The sequence below is a fragment of the Leptonychotes weddellii genome, chromosome 14 (assembly GCF_054177405.1).
Source record: "Leptonychotes weddellii isolate Sample4059 chromosome 14, ASM5417740v2, whole genome shotgun sequence".
NCBI lineage: Eukaryota > Metazoa > Chordata > Mammalia > Carnivora > Phocidae > Leptonychotes > Leptonychotes weddellii.
The window spans coordinates 6,246,925-6,265,072 of NC_138382.1; the positions used below are offsets into that span (position 1 = coordinate 6,246,925).

The 18,148-nt window shown below is 44.4% G+C and overlaps 1 protein-coding gene across 6 annotated transcripts in view; it reads left to right on the forward strand.

Annotated features, from left to right (window-relative positions):
• GLIS3 (GLIS family zinc finger 3) overlaps window positions 1-18,148 on the forward strand; it is a 445,030-nt gene that overhangs the window by 360,771 nt on the left and 66,111 nt on the right. The window lies entirely within an intron of this gene.

The window sequence follows — 18,148 nt, forward strand, 5'->3', positions numbered from 1 at the left end:
TGAGAGATTTCGCTCAATATCCTGTTGAATTCTAGCCTCATTATATTTGCCGCTTTCACATAATGGCATCAAAAAAGGAAATAAGGATTCTCTGGTTGTGCTCAGTATTCCATCCCTCCTTCTGAACTGCTCACCAACCTGTAATTCTTTCTAGAATCTTTCCAACCATGACTTTTAAGGATTCTGGTGCTCAGTGGCATTTCTAGGCTTTATCTTTTTTTTTTTTTTGCCCTGTTGACATTTGAGGCATGGATTTCTCTTTCTCCATTTTTGGGGCCTTATCTCTTGGTACCTTCTCAAAGCTTACTTTTATAACCATATTCACAAGTGTTTTTGGGAGCAGAGTTTCTGATAACCTTAGAACTTTGCATTCCCTAACTAGCTAGCTGAGCTCTCTGGCTACTTTCTCTCCTTTGTGAGGCTTTACTCCTCTCCCGCCCTACTTCCGGCAATTATTTTTCTAATATTTCCCATTTGGCACTCTTACCTATGGGAAGTATAAAAGCCAGGTAGTAGCAGAGTTGTGATAGACTTGCTTAACCCCAGTGTGTATCTTTCCATATAGTTTTCTATCATATATAAACATATTATGGGGCCCCTCTGTTTTTATTCTTTTTACTCAGTAGTGAATAGTAACAACCACTGACATGAGGAGTTTTCCTTACTCGGTATTTGCAAGGACATCACTGGGCTCTGAAAAAGGAAGATCAGTAGGGAAAACAGGTCAAGAAGTGGCAGAACACGTCAGACAAGAAGCTCTATATCACAGTAGCTTTGGGCTAACCTAGCCCACAAGCCCTGGCTGTAGGAATTTGGGTACTATTTACCCACTGTCGACTTTGAATAAATTGTATTTTGAGATGGTAGTGCAAAGGACATCCTTGGCATTTCCTCATCTGTACATAAACAAATACAAAAATCAGATTTCATTTCTGTGTATTCAGAATAGCAATCAAGGATTGCTTTTTTTTTTTTTAAGATAATCTTGTTCTTTTATATGGAAGAATATGTACAAGTTCCCCAATTCCCAGGTCATAAAGACTCAGACATATTAAGGTGCTCAAATCATGGCATAAATCAGCAGAAGAACCTAATGCTTCCTGTTTTCCCCACCTCCCACGTCCACCCCGATTATGAGCCCCCTCCCCTATCAGGATGTTAAGATTGAAACTGACCAGAGACCTTAACACAGCCAGACACTCACAAACTCAGTACTAGTTCTAGCTTTTCAACCATCAGCGATAGCAAGAAGCAGCAAGCTGGCATTTAAAACATGTAGTAATGGGGTGGATGAGTGGCTCAGTCAGTTAAGCTTCAGACTCCTGGTTTAGGCTCAGGTCTTGATCCTTAGGGTCGAGAGATGGAGCCCTGCATTGTGCTTTGCGCTGGGCACGGAGTCTGCTTGAGATTCTCTTTCTCCCTCTGCCCCACCCCCCACTCACGCTCTCTCTCTCTCTCTCTCTCAAATAAATAAATAAATTCTTTAAAAAAAAAAAACATGCAGGGGCACCTGGGTGGCTCCGTCGGTTGAGGCTCAGACCCTTGATTTCCACTTGGGTCATGATCTCTGGGATCCATGTCCATGCTGAGCCTGGAGCCTGCTTGGAATTCTCTCTCTCTGCCCCCACCCCACTTGCGCCCATGTGCTGTCTCTCTCTCTAAAAAAACCATGCAGTAATGACCTAATAGATAGAATTATAGGTAGAATTACCCATTTTTATTTTCTTCCCTTAATGGAATAAGGGTTTAAAGGAAATGGTAAAAGAAATAGTAGCTGCCAAACGCGTGGGTAGTACGGTTTACTGGGCATTTGTATGGCTGTTCACCTCTTGAATCTTCCCAGCGGTTCCACAGTTATTATTGTAACCCCATCTGAGAGTTCAAAGACCTAAGGCTCCAAGAAGCTAAGTGACTTTACGAAGCACACTCAGGCGCCGGAGAACTATACCCCAGCTGAGAGTTTCTGACTCAACCATCAGTGCTCCTTTGACGCTAGTGTTTTTACTCTGGGCTGTGTGCATTCCCACCACGGGAAATTCTGTAGCTCGTCAAGAGGTTGTTGCTGGGAGGATCATTTTCGGGAGCTCTAGAGCAGCCCTCTGTTAGAAGATGGTGGCCTGGCCCCCAATGGAGACCCTGCCCCTAGGGCCCTCATGTTTGGCAGTACCTGCCTCAAAATTCTCTCAATCTTACTATTGGTGGTTGGGCCAGCAGGACCATCCAGGTGGGCAGCCCTGAGCCCACACTGGTACCCATAAGGGTGCCAGCCTCCATTTCTCTCCTTCAGGGCTCCCTTCCACCCTCTCCCCCATATGTGGGATCGCCTAGGTGCCCAAATGAGTCCTGGGACACACGGCTATGCGATCATTCTAGAGCCCTGTAGGCAGACCCTAATTCCAGGAGAGTGCCCTGGTGAGCAGATGGCCAGTACACTGTTTCTTTAGCTGAATCACTTGAGATTGGACCTCTAATGTGATGTAGACATACTGACTTGGGGTGACTCGAATGGATTATAAAGACAGGAACCCTGCAAAAATATTTTGTCCAGTGTCCTGCACAGCTAGAGATGGCTCTGTAGGTGGCAGGAACTGTAAGGGCTCTGAAATTTGACCCTGGGTGCCAGTAAGTTAACCGGCTCCAGTTTAATGGGTGCTGGCGGAAGACAAAAGGAGAGCTTGTTACTCGGAGCTTCTCATAGCGGTAGCCAGAGTATTATCATTTTCTTGTGCAGGTCCTTAAGGTAACACAAAGAGGTCCAGGCAGCATTTGCACACTCAGTGGACTGTGTTACACGAGGGAAATTCTGAGCATAGGGAACCCAAATCTTTTATAATGGATGAAAGCATGCCTAACCTTTGGCTTGGGAGGGAGAGATGATCCTGGTCAGTTTTCCAAGGCTGTTGAATGTGGAAACATCCTGAGAAAGATAGTCCAGAAAGGCAGTCAGTGCCTCTGCTCCCAAGACGTGGACAAACCTGAGAGACTCAGGGAGAATTGCCTCTCAACGGTGGGTTCCTATTGCCCCCTCTTGATTGCAAATGTGCAAGAACAGCAGAACCCTGGCATGGCCCTACACCATCAGGATTATCCCTGAGTACAAGTGTTTTCTGAAAGAAAAGACTGAAGCCAGGAGAGAAGGAACATGGGCGTTGGGAAGGACACGATTCTATACCTTGTGGGTCTGCATATAACTCTGACCGTTTCCATCCAAGTTCGTTTCAGACCCTACAGACCTATCCACGGGCAACACCGTTTATCTCATGGTTTGATTTGGGAGCTGCTCACCTGTACTTAAATTATCCCTTCCTCTAGCCTGTATTACAGTGCTCAGAAGCATCAGCACTGCAGTCTTCTATTCAGTTAGGGGATTGTCTCCAGAAGACCCCTGTATAATTTTGTTTTGTTACATGGCAACAGCAATGCAACAGTCCCTTCACTCCCATTAATATATCAATATGGCTTGAATGACAGGTTTTCAAGTAGCATCTCTGTCTGTCCTCTGTGGGTCATGGATCAGAGGAAGTGAGAAATGATGAGGATATTTGGACTTCGGGGAGGTAGTTTCAAGAGGGTCTCGGGGGGGATAAAGGAATCGTTTGAAACTACTGGATGTCAGGGCAGAGAAAAACATTCCGTGGTTTATCCTAGAGCCCATCCTGCTATTGGACTTTAAGAATAGATCTTAAAATGGAGTTTTCCTATCCCATCTCCTTAGATTTCCTTGGCTTTTTAAAGGAATGTGGGCAGTACATTCTTAAAGGAATGTCAGGGGAGTATTTTTAAAGGAGCAACTCAAACGCAGTTGTGTTTGCTCACTTGTCACTGTCACCCTCCCTCCTGGACGCCCAGCCCAGCATCAGCTGTGTCTTCAGCCCTGGGAGCACATGCTGCTCGTGCTGTCGCCTCTGGGGACCACTCTCCTGTGCAGATGCTGCCGCCCGAACACCAGGGACGAGGCTACAAAGCAGTGGTATTTACGCTGCTCTGCCTAACTGAAATTTGTGGTGGTTAAAAGCCCCAGTTTTTCATTTCCTGGCTGGTATTTGCAATGTGGAATTGCAACACCCCCATCTATGTGCATTCTTGTGCCTTTTAAATGTTCTGTGGTGTTGCAACATTTGAGAAATTCCCAGGGATCTTGCGACTTCCTACACACACTGGTTTGTAAAGTCGGGACCGACCCACCATGTCAGAGTCACCTTCTTGCGCCCCTGCCGCGTAATTCTGCTTTCGTGCTGCACGGCTTTAGATGGTCTCTGTGCTGTCTTCCAGCTCAAGCTTCAATCTTGAGGAGACCAATAAAAAGACAAAGAAAGGGCACCTGGGTGGCTCAGATGGTTAAGCGTCTGCCTTCGGCTCAGGTCATGATCCCAGGGTCCTGGGATCGAGTCCCGCATCGGGCTCTCTGCTCCTTGGGAGCCTGCTTCTCCCTCTGCCTCTCTCTCTCTGTCTCTCATGAATAAATAAATAAAATCTTTAAAAAAAAAAGACAAAGAAGATGTTTTTTAAAAAATGTTAGCTTCTTCTTCCAAGAGCAATTGAACTTAAACTACTCGCCCTATTGTTTTCCCGTGAAGTCTCACTTAAAATATTTTATTAATGCAAAGACGTGCACATTCAGGGCTAAGGACCAGTGAACAGTAGCCATAGCAACCGGGAAGCCATTCGGGAGGAGAAAAAAAAATGCAGTAAAGAGTAAGTGTTTTAATCCTTAACTTTAATCCCTTTACTTCCTGTTCTCGAAATGAAATATAAATCAGGCACCATGGAGTGCTGCGATTTTTCTCTGAAAGGGATGTTGGCCAAAGAGGATTAGGAATGGACAGACGTGTTTAAGGAATTTAATCACACAATTTGTTGTCAAACTTTTGAGACCACAAGTGACCAGTTCCTTTGAGTGGCGTCAGTGAGAACCAACAAAACATACTTTGAAACTGATTAGAGGGTTGGCGCAGGGGGACACCCCTGTTTGCTGTTACTCTTACATCATTTTAGCCCATAGTCATGCCATGAGAAACCAAGGAATTTGCTTAGTCCCCCAGTGGGGGGGTTGGGGCCTGTGGGGTGTCAGGTTGGTCGAATAGAGATATTCTTTTGATCTTGGAAATACTGGGGAAAACTGAAGTCACCAGGGTCTTGCATACTACCTTTCCTTGATGTCTGATTACTATGGGAGTCTTACAAGGATGTGTGCTTTCCCTTGTTAACACACTTTTGGGTTTCTGTAGAATAGCACAAGGCTTTAATTTCCGTGGATGGTAAAGCACAATTCTCAGAAGGATGGATAAGTATTATTTCTCAATAATATGTTTCTAAGGTTTTCTTCTGTATGGACTACCACCGACTTGTTAATTTCTGATTAAAAATAAAATTCCCAATTTTCTTTCTTTAAAGTCAGACCAAAACCAGGCCCCCCAACACGGGCTTAAAATGTTGGTTGTTTGACTGTATAGCACATTCGTTCTTCCTGGTTCTACTTGGGAGGATTATTGGGGATGACAGGAAGACATGTTTTTTATGGCAATTGTCTGTCCCTCTTCATATATATGAGTATTTCTTTGATAAATTTATTTCTAGCGGACTAAAAGTTACCAGTGCACAGGGCTCTTTGCAGAGATCTGAAGCAGCTACAACTTGGGCTAGCTTCCTGTGGTGTAAGAATGTGAAATTCCTTCCAAGAATAGCACCTTCCCAAGGGGGCGCTAATAATGAAGAAGGCAAGCACCACGAGGCCTAGAGCATGTGAAAGTGGAGTTAGACATGGCGGAGCGCCGAGTCTGAAGTTCCTTGTAGACCTTGAGAACAGAAGTATACCCGGTAAGGCCTGCAGATGGCAGGACATCTGGGGAGGAGAAATAGCATCATGCGCTCAGCTGAGAGGCAGCATGTGCCATTGACAACACCTGTCCCTGCTTCCTCGTCTTGAGCTGGTCTTCTTTCTCCCGATACGGTCAGACCCAGCAGGACTGATGTAGTCTAGGACAGAGCGTCTGAGACGTAACCCGAGCACCATGAGTGTCCGCTGGCAGCCCTCATCATCCTCCCCTGCTTCCCTTGGACTTTTGGCTTTCTAGTCTGGATTTCTGGAACAGGGTTAGGTTTTTGAGAGGAGACTGGGGTTCATTGCAGGGGGTGGATGGTAAGAAAGATGAAGCCATTGTCCGTGTCCAAAGGAGAATGGTAGATTCTGAACATGGAAATCACTTTGGCAGAGGCTGTAGAGACTACAGAAAGCCTCCAGAGGAGTCCAGTTGCTGTTCCAGGCTTGACCCTAAAGAATTTCTCTGAACCGGGCCTCCTTCTGACGACTAAAGAGAAGAGTTTCATTTCCCCCAAGGATCAAAAGGTCATATGATTCATAGGCATACAGTCCTCGAACCAGAGAGGGGAAATTACTTTCAGTCAAGTGCTTCTCTGCATTGACAGAAAGAGCACCCTGGGCAAGCTCTTAGGTTGGTGGCATTACCCCAGGGGGAAAAGGCTCTGGAGGAATATCAGGCTGTGTGTGAAGCAGTCATGGGGGAACCAGGGCTGTGGCGGGTCATCTGGTCACCAGGTGTCCGAGGATAGTTCTTGTCTTGGCTGTGTAGGTTTCGCAGAGGGGGCTAGAGTGCACCATTTCAGGCCCACTCGGCTCAAAATTTCTGTGTTCTGCTTACCAAATATATGTTAGACATTGAATCTTTAAAAGCAAGGTAGAAAATTGGGTTTGTTCCCAACTCTTCCAGATGAATGAGAGCTAGGAAGTATAAATTTAACGAGTTAGCATTTCCTATTGGAAGGATTGCTCATTTGCACATTCCAAGAAGCAATATATAAATGTGAATAGTATTATCTAGTGAAATTTGGCACGGACAGGGACTGAGTATTATAAGGAAATAAACTTCCCAAGTGTCTGTTTTTTTAACTTCTGTTAAGATTTCACTTGGCTAGTTCCTATCTTATTCTTAGTGGATAATCTCGGCATGCTTACACTGCTTCACTCCTCTTCCCCTTATAGTGCAGAAAGACATGATTTTATCTGTCTTTAGGGGCTGCTCTTAGGGATAAGCATGGATTAATGAGTCCTTAGCAACTATTGATTCATTTTTTATTCATTCATTGTTCACGCATTTCCCCAAACATTTATGGAGGATCTTTCACGTGAAAAGAAGCACTGTTTTAGCTTACAGGATCAAACAGACACGGTTTCTGTTTACAAAGAGCTTCTTTGTCTTCTGTTACACACACAGTCACACTCACACACAGAATTTATTAATAAGTACTATACAGTGTAGAAAACCGCAGGTCTGCTCAGGGTGATAGAAATTGCCATTGCTGGGCACCTGGGTCCCACCCAGCATCTGCCTTTGGCTCAGGTCATGATCCCAGGGTCCTGGGATCGAGTCCCTCATCGGGCTCCCTGCCCAGCAGGGAGTCTGCTCCTCCCTCTGCCCCAACCCCCAGTTCGTGCTCGCTATCTCTCTCTCTCAGAAAAATAAATAAAATCTTTAAAAAAAAGAAAAAGAAAAATTAATTGCCATTGCTGTTTAAAAAGGAATGAATGACTTTGGAATGGGAAGACCTGGGGAACTTCAGGGAAGAGGTGACATTGAACGGGGCCTGGGAGAGTACGCAGAGTGTGTGGTAGACACACAGAGACTGGACGAAAGGGGACTCCGGGTGCAGGAGGCTCATGGCTGGAAGAGGAGCTGGAGACGTGAACGAGCAGCACGGAGGAGAGCATCTGGGCTCTATGCGGCTCCGAGGCACGGGACACGTGGCCACACGGCTAGGAGCCAGCTAGCCTGGTAAAGCCAGGAGTCGGGGCTGTAGGTGATGCTTGCTGGAGAGTCACTAGAGGGCTTTGCAGGTGGGGAGGTGGCCTTATCAGCGGTGCGCTGCGGGGAAATTAAACTGAGCGCGTAGCATGGGATGGATGTGAGAGCAGAAAGCAAGGGCTCTCCATTGGAATGACGGCCTTCAACTTTTACAAGGAGGCATTTTAAAAATTGTCCAAACACTCATGCGTGTTAAAATCAGCCTTAAGGGGCGCCTGGGTGGCTCAGTCATTGAGTGTCTGCCTTCGGCTCAGGCCGTGATCCCAGGGTTCTGGGATCGAGCCCCACATTGGGCCCCCTGCTCAGCGGGAAGCCTGCTTCTCCCTCTCCCACTCCCCCTGCTTGTGTTCCCTCTCTCACTGTGTCTCTCTCTGTCAAATAAATAAATAAAGTCTTTAAAAATAAATAAATAAAATCAGTCTTAAATCTTTTTCAGACAATCCGTTTTAATTAAATGAAAGGAAGGAAAAAATGAGTTGTGCCGTTCGTCTCTCCCCACATTTGCTACACTCTATCACCGGCTGGGGCTCTAGTCGGAAATCAATTCAAAGGTTGACAATAAGGATCTGGTAAGATGGACGGGGGAAGGAATTGCGAGATAGCTGGCTGCTTTAATTAAACTTTGAGAATACTTGAATAGAAGGAAAAATGCTACACTTGGCTGGATGCGCTAGAATGTGTGTGGTCACATTAGTGCACTGAGCCGCGGTCAGGAGCTATTTATGAGGCCAAGAGAGAAGTAAACCCTTCATCGTGCACAGAGTCTTCACAACCTCCGTAACCCGGCCCCGAAGGGTGAAGGACGATGTTTTTTTGGGACAAAAAAAGGTGCAATGCCTTATTGATACTTCTCTAATTGTCTTAAACATACAATCCACCCTTCAATTTCATGTTCTGGTTTTGCCATGTTCCTCCAGATGTAGTTTGAATCTACCTTTGACTTTGTCCATTTGCATATTGCTTTTCACTCAGGGAAAAAAACAAACAAACGTGTAAGATTGTTGGTGTCCATTTTAGAATACTATGGACTTAGGAAGAAAATGGTGTCTTTACAAATGTAGCGACACAGAAAACCCAAAGCTGCATGCCTTTCTGATTTCAACATCCTTCCAGACTCAACCCCAAGTCCGCCCGGGATTGCTAGACAGCAGTACCGACTCGGGTAAGTGGGACATGGAGATGAAGTATTAACATCCCACAAGTGTTCTGAAAGGGTTTTGTGGTTGGCTTTGATTTCTAATATATTTTGGACTTTTCTAAGAGAATGAAAGCTAGCTACATTCTTCTGAGATAGAATAATTTCACGGTGATATTCATGTGCGAAAACTATGCTAACATCTCGATCCAGATGCCGTTTGGCCCCAGACTGTCTTCTGAGGATAAACAGGGCCCCAGGGGATTCTAACAGGTATCCCTCCTAACAGCCATAATCGTTCTACCGAGAAAAATAAATTTAACTATGTACCACACAAGCCACTCTCCTCAGGTCCCATCATGTAATACCATAATAACCCCACAGAGTTGGTATTATCACCTCCTTTCTGCAGAGGACACTACTGAAGCCTTTCAAGGCTAAACATCATGCCAAAGGTCACCTATTAGTAGGTAGAACTGAAATTTGATCTTGTGAATTTGAATTTGATCCATTTGACCCCGAAGTTCCCATTCTTTTCCCTTTGTCATATTGCCACCCTACAGTATGCAATAGAGGTTGATACAAAAGGATAGAGAGAGAGAGAGAAATACCTAAACAATAGATAGGAGAAAAAGAAAATTCAAGTGCACGTTATACAGTGTTACGGTGCTTCCACACTGAATATTAATGAAAAAAAGTAACAATAGAAATCGTAGTTGACATTGATCGAATGCAGTATACCATGCATTAGTGAAATACTTAGCTCGTGCTGTCTCGTGTTGCCTACCACTAACAACAACCTTGGAAATTAGGGGGCATTATCCACATCATACAGAGAAAACTGAGCTAAAGAGATGTTAACAACTTGTTTATCGTTATCTAACATTTCAATAAGTAAGGACACGAGAGCTCAAATCCAGGTATTCGGGTCCAGAGCCTACCCTCTTATCTTTCATGATTTGTTTCACAGATAAGCTGCTATTTAAGTGCTTGTGAATGGCTTACTGTCAGATTGCACTGTTTTATAGAGAGAACTCACTCTCTGGAGGGATTGAACATCACCTCTGGTGCCAGAGAATATTTTGGTCAAGTTTGCAAATGACACTGAAGTGGGAAATGAAGTAGCCCAGCTGAGTGATAGAGTCAAATCATATGCAGCCGAGAGATTCTGTACCACCCAATCAATAGCAACGGGACTTTCAAGAGTTCGCTTCTGAAAGTCAAGGGCCTTCAGAAATATGGAGCTTCCCCTGTGAAAAAAGACGTCGGGAGTGTACTTAGTGGTGAGTTTTATCTGAGCCACTCTCTCAACTCCACAGGACACGGAACTCAGTTATCTTGTACTCTGCTCTATCTCCTAGGCCTCACAGAGTGTTGGACACGTGGGAAGGGCTCAGTAAATGGAATGAATGAATGAATGGAAAGAAAGAAAAGAAAGGAAGGAAAGAAGGAAGAAAAAGAAAGAGAAAGAAAAAGAAAATATAACATGGATTTTAAAAAGCTACGGATTCTTTTAGGCTGCATGGATAGAAGTAGGGAGTCTAGAACAAGGGATGTGTTTGTCCTGGCCAGACGCTAGTTCAGTCTACTAGTACTGGGATATCATTTCCACATTTGCACACCCAGTGAGGTCCAGTGTCAAGAGGAGTTGGAGGGGTGAGTGGAGTAATATGCTAGGCAGGAGAGCAGGGACTGACAGTTTAGGTAAGTGACTTCTGTGTGTCAGGCATCAGGCATTATTAAATGCTTTCTAAATGTACATTATTTTTCAAAACAACCAAGGTAGCTCCGTGCTCTCATCCTGATTTTACAGAAGAGAAACTGCAGCAGACTAGTGAATATACCTGCCAGGATCAATCACTGAACCACAGTCTGTTAAACTGAAACACCCAAACTCTTCCTGCTTCACTATCCTGTTATCTATATAAAATCTGTAGAGGTTCAGCCTGGACAAAAACTGCTACGGGAGGGCCGACACACTAAACCATGGCCCCTGTCAGCACTGAAATTTGGTGATACTATAGCATTCTGAGGTTTCTCAATACTAAAAGAGGCATAAAGTAGACTCTGAGCAAAGTTACTCTGTGTGGTCTTCAGGAGAGGGGAGAGAGAAACCCTGCGTGCATGGAGATCTCGGGGAGGCAGATTACAGTTCAGCCGGAGGCAGAACTTTCTAATGGTCAGACGTATTTGACAATGGAGGGCACCACGTTGTGGGCAAGTGGGTCGTCAAAGATGTTTAGACAAAGGCTAAGCTGCCACCAGGATATGCAGTAATGTCAGGCAGTTCAACAGCACACATTTAAATTTAAATTAATTACAATTCAATTAAGTCACATTAGAAGTGGGTTCCTCAGTGTGGCACTAGCCACATTTCAAGTGCTCACTAATCACACATGACTGGTGGCTGTTAATTAGTACAGGGCAGAACTTGCGTGACCGACGGAGGTTCTGTTGGACAGCGCTGCCGTAGAGTGGGCCCACAGGAAGATTGGACCCTACTTCCTTTTTACCTTGAAATTCTGTTTCTGTGAACAGTTCCCCTCAATCACCATTTTTGACCGAATAACCAGCAGTTTTGTTGTATCTGTGGTACTGGAATGGATGTTCATGTCTCTTACTGAGATACACCCCACCCTGTGCATCTATGCAACTGTTTTGGCATGTTCATTAATCAGCTATGGGTAAAAAAATTTTGGCCTTTGGAGCCACTGCTAACTAGATGGGTATCCCCTGTTACAGAAATTCAGGTGCCCAATTGGCCAGTACCTCATGTTCCCAAAGAGGTTTCTTCCAGTTCTATTTTTCTAAGTCTTCATTATCATTTCTTTTCCTTTTTGTAAATTGGTCACTCCCGAAGGAAATAAATTTGATAGCAGATTGTTGGAGATTAATTACCTATGATATGCCGAAGCCACTTCATAAATGTCAGTGCTGAGGAATCCCCTAGAGAGAAAGTTTTTAGATTCAACTGGAAATTAATTGTAATTAATAGAATAGGTTAATTCATTGTAATTATTTTTAAGGCTTTCGGCAATGAGTCAATTCCCCAAGATCCACATTGCTTGAAGTGTCATAGAGAATGCTTGATGAGAATGTTCTGGTACTAAACCTTAACCCTCTAGATAAAAAAAAAAAAAAAATCCTACTTGTCTTTCCTTCTTCAGAAGGAAGTTTCTTCAGAAACATCTTTTGGTGGCATTTGATTTCTGGAGAACAAAGGAATCCCTATAAGGTGGTGCATAAACATGCACAGCCCAGATAGACTCTGCTCATTGGAGAAAGGGAAAACAAAAGGCTTTTTGATTGTGCCTCGTTTTCTTTGGAAGTATGTCTCACTTCAGACTAACAGAATGCCTTTGCTCTTGGAAGAAAATGTAATGGAACTGAAAACTGAAGAATCTGGGCCTTTTTCCCTTTCCTAATTATTTCCACTTGACTCACTTAATCTTGGACGATTATTCAATCATATCTGAAATGAGAAAATGACGGGAGTAGAATTTCCGTCTCTTGTTTCGAGAGCTTATAAACATTAACAGAATAGTCTTGAACAAAAAACAAATACAAATCACAATTGACGGTGCCTTGTTTTTATATATTAGGAAAAATCCCTGCATTGTTGGGGAAGCAGCTCAAGTTTCCAAATGTAGGTAGGAACCTTGTCGAGCCTTGATGGGTGATTTCATTATTAACGTTGAAAAACTATCATTTGGAACAAATATTTTATAATGAGAGATTATAAAGAAGCTAAGGAGCCAATGTGTTCACTTGCATCTGGATAGGCTGAGCAACGAAGCCCGAAAATGGGTCATTGAAGCCCAGGATCGTTAACACTCCAAGACTCATGGATTGGTTTTGGAGACTCGGAGATGTCTCATTTCCTCCTCGCTCGTCCGTGAGCCTTACTGCATGTTCATGAACAGAAGGATGCATGCAGCCCTAAAAGTCGCTAAGAGTTAGGTCAGGACTCCATATGCAGTAATACTTCCAGACAATCAGGACTGTCTAAAGTTGAAGCTTACTGCCAAGGTGAAGAAGGAAGTGGCCCACTACAAGGAATCAAGCCGAGCTGAGAGCCACTTACTGGGGTTGTTGTAGGGAAGTCGTGTGGAAGATGACAAGGTTTGGCCCCAGTGGCACCTGAGGCCCCTTTGAATGCTGATTATTCTTGTAAATTTGGGTTTTGTGTTTAACTTGGGCTCCACAATTATGCTTTTAGCTTTATCCCTAATGGCCCAGACCACCCCATTTCCAATAATCATCTGTTTACCATGCCCCTGGTGTCTGGGAGGAGCGGGTCCCGAAGAGAAGGAAACAGTGTGCATCTGAGCGTCCCATAAGTGCTACTGCCGGGCTCTGTGTGTTCCTGAACCAAATCACATGAACGTGGGGATATTTACTAAGTTGGGTGCTCCTGGAAGCAGACTGTGAGCCAAGGGTTGGGTTGCGTGTGAGTTATGAAAGAAGTGCTCCAGGAGAACCTGGGAGAGGAAGGAGGGAAGGGAAGAAGCTGGGCAGGAGGGACCCCATAGGGGGCTCTGGAGCATGGCGCACGTCTCAGAGTTTGTCCCACTTAGAAGCAAAGGAGCACAAGTGACTGATTGCTGTGTGTGTTCAGGGTGGGGAGTGGTCTGCAGGCTGTCGGCCATAAAGCACACAGCAGCCGGGGAACGGGCACACCAAGGCTGGGGGCGGGGGTCAGCACAGAGCTAATCAAAGGGATCAGAGGGGATCTGGGCAGAAGAGTAGCAACCTTTGTGCTGTAGTTCCGATTATCTGTATCTTCTCCAATTCTCCATGAGTAGGGGTACTTAAGACATGACCACATTGTACTTTTTAGACACAGCCCCGTAACCTCTTCTAGATAGAGCATCGTGTCTCATTCTTGCAGATCTCGTGGGCGTAGAATGCTGTACCCCCTGGCCGGCCCCGCCCTGCCAGAGGCCACGGAGTCTTGGAACTTTGAAGGGCCGTCGTCTGTCAGCCAGGCCCTCGTGGACTTTATAACACAATTGTGCAGACTAAACTCATAACAGGAAACAAAGCCCCAAACACATGTCCAATCACAGGATTGCTGAAAGCAGATTCTGCAGCTCTCCCTGCACCACGGAGGCCAGTGTGGGCTGGCCTGGTCAGAAGAGGTTTCCCTCAGGAGGCAGGCCCTAAACTGCATCTGGGAGAAGCTACATTGGGAGAAGAAAGGCCATCCCAGGCAGGAGGAGTGCGCAGCCGTGATAAATGGGACGTTTGCAGACAGCAAGACAGTGCTCTCTGAGCTCTCCTTCTAGAACTCTTCCTCTTTTTTTTAAAATTTTTTATTGTTATGTTAATCCCCATACATTACATCATTAGTTTTTGATGTAGTGTTCCATGATTCATTGTTTGTGCATAACACCCAGTGCTCCATGCAGAGCGTGCCCTCTTTAATACCCATCACCAGGCTAACCCATCCCCCCACCCCCCTCCCCTCTAGAACCCTCAGTTTGTTTTTCAGAGTCCATCATCTCTCATGGAAGAACTCTTCCTCTTGATAGGCACTTAGCTAATTTCCCCAACTCCCTTCAAGTCTTTGCTCGAATATATCTTTCCAGTGAGGCCACAGTTCTCCCCAGCATTCCCAGGCCAGGTACCCCCTCTCTCTTTCTCTTTTTTTCTATAGCAATTACCATCTTCTATGAAATTTACTTATCTGGTTAGTTTGTTTGCTGTTCACTGCCCCTAGAATGTGAGCTCCTCAGGGGGCATCTTCTCTGCTCTGATTGCTGATGTATGTCAGGCCACTAGAACAGTGCCTGGCATGTGGTTGAGGCCCAAGAAGTAGTTTTTCAGTGAATGAATGAGAAGGATAAAGAAAGGCAGTGCTACTCTGGAACTCATGGGGCTTGGTTAGGACAGCAGTGTTGAACAACTCCAGAGGCGCCATTCACGTATCTCGATGTAAGTCAAGGTCCCCGGTGTTGTGGGACACAGAAGGCAGCCCTTTAAAATAGAGGAGTTGATGATTAGTGGGTTCAAATGTCACTTTTTTCTGTAAAGACCAATAAAGTTTCCATAAAGGGCAAGTTCTTTGCTATCTCCTAAGGGCAGGTGATTAGACGGTATTAAAAATTTTTTAATTCTTTTTATTCCTGTGAAAGAAGACAAAAATCCAAATTGTCTTTAAGACACGAATCTCACGTAACCATTTCTTGTGATGAGGTCTGCAGGGAGACATAATGAGAAATGGTTACATGAGGTTCGTGTGTTAAAAGCAATTTGGTGGGCGCCTGGGTGGCTCAGTCGTTAAGCGTCTGCCTTCGGCTCAGGTCATGATCCCAGGGTCCTGGGATCGAGTCCCACATCGGGCTCCCTGCTCCGCGGGAAGCCTGCTTCTCCCTCTCCCACTCCCCCTGCTTGTGTTCCTGCTCTCGCTATGTCTCTCTCTGTCAAATAAATAAATAAAATCTTAAAAAAAAAAAAAGCAATTTGGTTTTATAATCCTAATTTCTACAAGTCATTTCCTATTCCCATAACTGGAAAGATCTCAGCTCTCCTCATCGGGATTCGTAGAGACCAGTGGCTCTGAAAGTGTTGTCCCTAGACCAACAGCATCATCATCACCTGGGAACTTGTTAGAAATACACCCCAGACGTAATGAGTCAGCAGCTCTGCAGCGGGGCCCATAGGGGATTCTGATGCGTGCCCAGGTTGGAGAACCATTGTTAGAGATCATCTTCTGTTGGGAAAATTTCTTTCTATCGTCTTTACATTCCTAGTAGCTAAGAAGATGTTGAAACATACATTATGTAATTTGTTGTATATAAATAGTTGGGTATCTTACTCCAAATACAAAACTATTATATGGAAGGACATCCCTCCTAGGAGATCCTGCTATATCCCCCTGCCTTGCCCTTTAGATAATTCCTGGACTAGAGAATGTTTAAGAGCCCTAAATGATCTGGAAGGCCCTTTCCTGGTCTAATAATCTGGGAGGGTAAGGATAATACTAAACTTACACATCACTACTGCATTTCTATGCATATGGCCTTCCTCTGAAAATTATGCATAAGTTCCCCAAGGCTTGTTTGATTTAAGAAGCACTTTCTAGAACCATGCCTAATCCCAGAGAAAACCAAATTAACGCTCCCCACAAAGTCATATGGAATCACACTCTTAGGAACCATGAATACTTGTTGAAGCTAAGGAAGATTTGCTTGCCTTTGACTCTGGGAGTGTCCATGGTCATGAAATTCCTTGGAAAGACAGCATCAGTGCCAATAACTATAAAACCCTAGAGTAATAGAAAGCAGAGAGATACTCATGTCTATGCTCAGTAGAACATATGGGCCCCAGATCACATTGTAACAATGAAATATAAATTAAAAGTGATCACCAGAACTCATTCGAAGCCTTGATTTTTTTCCAGTTTTTCTTACATGGCATGTGTTAGGTTAGTACCCAAATAACAAACATACCTTCCAAAAGCCCTGAGAGGGTTAGCCATTAATTCAGATGGTCTTGGTCAGAGATTGCAATGTGGCAAGGCTGAGGAAATTATAATGTAATTATGGCTAGTTCACTACATGTGTTAAATGCTCTTTCTCTAATACTTAGGGTCACTATGCCCTTTTCATATTCTTGGACTAAGACCTGGGCATGTGTTTGTCTCTTTACAAAGCTTGTTGAGATCCAAGAAATGCTAAAGTTGCGGAGTAGTAACTTACCAATGTTTTGTCTGTGTGTCTTGTTTTCTTTGTGATCAGAATATGGGTCACAGTCAGTGTCCGTAGAGTGTTGGTGTAGTTAACAACTGGCTCTCCAGATGAAAAAGGCCCAGTTTGTAGCATTTGCCAGTTTCCATGGTGTAAATATTCTCATCATGACCAATTTCAAGCTCTCAGTTTGACATCATTGCATGGAAAATCTGGGAAAGATACACACAAACGGCACTCTTAGATTGGTGCAAGCCGGCTCCAACACATCATTGGAATGTCGAAAATTTGGAAAGCAGAAAAAAGGATTTAAAAAAAAAAAAACCACATAATATTGCTGCTGGGAACAAAAATCAGCTTTAACATTGGATTTTATAATACTTCCTTACAGTATTTTGTCTGTTTTATATAACGATCATTCTGTATGTTTAATTTTGTGTTTTGCTTTTATCTTCGTGGACTTCAGTTTAATGGTTGCATAATAGTCCATCAAATTGTTGTAAGATCATTTATTAGCCCTAGCTGGGGACACATAAATAATGTTCCCTCATTACGGTTATTGCTACAAGTAATGCTCTGTACTATTAAAACATTGGGTATAAATCTTCCTTCACCTCTCGGGCTGTTTCCTTAAGACAGATGCTAAGATCAAATGGCTTCAGCTATGGGTCTTCCCAGATCCCATCTAGAAAGTTTGTGCCACTGTGTACTCCAACAACAGAGCTTATGAATGCCTCTCTCACTGTACTTTCACTACTACTCCTTCTTGTTTAAAGGTTTTGTTAGTCTGATAAGTTTTTTTAAAGTTTGACATTGCATTTCCTTGCAAGCATGCTGAACATCATTCATTCTCATTTCTATTTCTCCTTTTTTAAATCTTTTTCTTCGCATCAAGGGCTGCAACGTGAGGCAGTCCCCCCTCACTCATTAGGTAACTTCTGCACTAGAGAATGTTTAAGAGCCTTCAGTGATCTGGTCGGCCCTTTCCTTGTTCTAAGGAAGGTACCCCCTCTCTTTCCTCATACTGCTGCTTCCGTCTTGTTTCTCTTCTCCAGGCCCCAGGCTTGTGCCACTCTAGTCCCCCTCTTCTCAGACCATCCAGGCACACCCTGGGGCAGCTGGGTTCTTCCCCCACGTATCTGCAGGGCTCCTGCCCTCCCTCCTTTCGAAGCTCTTTACAAGAGCCCTCTCCAAGAGGCTTCCCCAGCCCCTTCGCCTAAGGTCGCGGTCCCTCCTGTTCGAACCGTCTCCCTGCTCTGCATTGCTCTTCCCTGCGGTATTAGCCACCACTGACATCGGGTATTGTAGGGGTTCACGGGCTGCCTCCCCTCTAGAGTAGACATTCTATACAGCAGTAGTCCTAGAGCCTGGAGGAGCATCTGACACTCCGTAAATACTCATTGGGTGAGTTGGTGTACTCCAGCCATACCTGTAAAGGTTTAGTTTTGTCTTGATAAAAGCAAAATCAGTTCATATGCTCTCTTTAAACGCTATTTGCAGTA